Consider the following 3,395-nt stretch of genomic DNA (forward strand, 5'->3'; position numbering starts at 1 on the left):
CATTATTATTATATGAAAAGGTAGTTGAATGGATTGACATTTGTTTTTATTTATTTTTGTTGTATAGAAAATTTCTTTTTACTGATTTTTTTTATCTAATCGGGTTTGTGTTGGTTGCGGAAAAGTTAAATGTTTAAATTATCTACATTATAATATGCAACACTTTACAAATACCGAATTTAAAATACATTAAATGTTTAAATTCATCTTTCACTTTAAATCCAAAATACTAAATTTTGTATACGACTAAGAGATTGTACATTTATTTGCAAGAAAATAATAGTGGTATTCACGGATAACATAAGAACACATACTAAAAAATAATACAGATATCATCGTTATAATTTTTAATACTTAAATTATCACATGTCAATAATATAAGATAAAAAACTATACCTTAATTTAGCTTCTATTATCACAAAAAAAATTAAGATTTAAATGATAACACTAGAAAGTCTTTTTACATCGGTTAAGAAATATTCTATACATCGATTATGAAATCCGTACATATATAAGTAGTATATAAAATTTTACTTTCCAAAACTAACTCTTCCTCATCTTTTTCAGCGCCTTGGTTTTGTGGCTGTTTTTCAAAGCCTTCTACTTTTCCTTTTTCTTCATTATCAAATTAGGTAAACCAATGCCTAATCCTTAAACCACAATTTCTAATTGTTCCCACTTCCAATACATAATTCAATTAACACAAACACATAAAGATTTAATAAAACAAAAATAAACTGAAGTATTGCATAGGCAATGAAAGAAATGATAACCTTGGAATAAAAGGATTAAGATTAGGACTAAAAAACATAAAATACACATGAAATAATCGAATGAAAAACCTCAAAGACAAAAGAGAGAAATAGCTAAGTAATTTAATATAAGATAATAATAACGCGAACCACCCAAGGTGTACCAAATTGTGTAGATGACGTATCAAGAGCGCAAACTATCACCACGAACCAGTCACAACGAACCACCACCACAAAGTAGCCATCGTGAACTAACATGACGAAAAACACTACGAACCAACACCGTAACCGGCCATTGTGAATCCCCACCACAAACCACCACTACGAACTAGCCACCGTGAACCACCACTGCAAACCAGTAACCACAAACCACCACCACGAAACAACAATGCCAAACATGAATGAAGGGAGCTCAAGAGGCAAATTCAAATGTAAATAAAGGGAGTGGAAATGAAGGATATGTCAAATGGTAGCTTAAGAGTGCAATTGAGATGAACACGAATAAAGAAAGTTATAGAAACATTTAGGCTTTATTCGTTCGAAATGATTTACTATTCTAGAAGATTGTGAAAGACGGATTTACGAAGAATCATGGTGTTCGCTTATAAGGATTTGAAATTGAATTAATGCACTGGTTTGCGAGATGAATTTAATATCACATCTCCCTGATGAGAGGAGATTTGCTCGAGGAGAAATAGTATTTTACAATACTATCTCCAATTAATTATTTCCAATGTAGAATTGATTTAATCGTTTTCAACGTGCAATTGAAAAATAAGAGTATTAGTTCGTTAGTGCTTCCCAAAATAATAATAATAATAATACAATTTTTTTTCGTGGTAAAAATTAATTTTTATTTTTTCTCTTCTTATAATATTTTTTACAGTTATATACAATATTAATAATTATAATTTTATATTATTTTTACTACTAAGGGTATTTTGGTTATCTTTAATTTTTACTAATTATTTTTTTTATTTGTCACACGAGTAAATTTTACACTAACTTTCACAAATTTTATTTCTAAATCTACTTTCACTCACCTTCAAATTTCTTCCATAAAACAACAATGGTCTCAAATTCATTCACTCACTCTCCTCCAAATCAATCCTCTAAAATAAACACACCCTTATAAATAATTACAAGTTTATCATCATGTCACTCACTCCTCTCTAAATTAATCCTCTAAAATAAACACACTCTTATAATAATTACAAGTTCATCATCATGTCTCTTTCTATATGGGTTTTACTCCTAACTTGCATTTAAATTATTGCAATTTTATCATTGCACTATTTTTTATACCGATTCTACCTCCAACTGGTATAAATAAAACTTTTGAGATTTACAAAACTAACATCACACCACTTATTATTGTTAGTGGATAATGAACTGACCTAATAACTTTCTAAAAACAGATATTTGCTCTACCGTGATATAACAAAGAAATGTTATACTTATCTACCAATAAAGAACTCTTACATTAATATTAATCATATTTCCAAATGAGATTAACTTTTAGCTTATTTTCAAAAAGAAAAATGAGAAATTAAAGAAGAAAGAAATAATACAAGTAACAAGTAATTAAAATGATGTAAAAACAAAGTATGAATTTATGTTAAACAAATATACAAGAATTCACTGAAGATTTCTTTCTTTGTTTTTTTTTGGAATGAGTCATTTTCACAAAATAAAAGAAACACAAAAAGGTTTTAAAAGAAGCTGGTAGATATATAATCTAAGTAGATATAGACCGAAATAGGCTTAAAAGACTCTTTTTCTTTTGCTATTAGAAGTATTAGATAAAATCATGCATGTAAAACATATTTATCAAACATAATAGATATTTTAAGACTTAAAGTGTGAATTGTTGATTAAAACAAAGTGGAAGTTAAATTAGGATATACATTTGTAGGCCCATAATAGAGAAGCCTGTTTTGTTGTTGATAAGCATAGATACCCTATAAGAGAAAAGAAAAGTTGAATGAAAATAGTTAGAAAATGGTAGTGTTTTTGATTGTTGTAGGAAGAAACATGGAAGGCCCAGTGTATGTTTCTCTCTGTCCCACTAGGACTTGACAGTAAGTGTAGGGTGGGATAGGTCACAAAGTTAGTGAACTATCTTGTCATTCTGGACCACCTTTTCTACCCTCATTTTTCAAAATAAATATCTAAACTTTATTTAATCTTAATTCATCCTTAACTTTTATCTATTCTGTAAATGCTAACGATCCATAAACTTTTTTTTTTTAAATTGACACTTATATCTCTTTTTTGTCAAAATTTAAATACAATTCAGTTATCTTTTAAATAATAAATTAATTAAAAATCAGATGAGATAAAACGTTATAATTTGATTATAAATTATATAAATATTTTTTATTTATCTAAAACACTTCTATTTCTCTAAGTATGAAACATTTTCTTTCTTTCCTGGTTCTAGACTGATTTTTCTTCTTCTTGACTAAAATGAGTAAATTTAGGATTACGAGTTAATCATATTTTTCTTTTAGTAAATTTTCTTTCATTAAATATCTGATCTTTTGTTTCTATTTTCTTATGCACGTAGATTATTAGTCTTTTACATTGAGATCAAAGCTAGAAAGATAAATATTTGTTAATTCAAAATAATGCGGTTTTGTT

This window comes from Vigna angularis, chromosome 5, assembly GCF_016808095.1.
Source record: "Vigna angularis cultivar LongXiaoDou No.4 chromosome 5, ASM1680809v1, whole genome shotgun sequence".
In the NCBI taxonomy this organism is placed as follows: domain Eukaryota; kingdom Viridiplantae; phylum Streptophyta; class Magnoliopsida; order Fabales; family Fabaceae; genus Vigna; species Vigna angularis.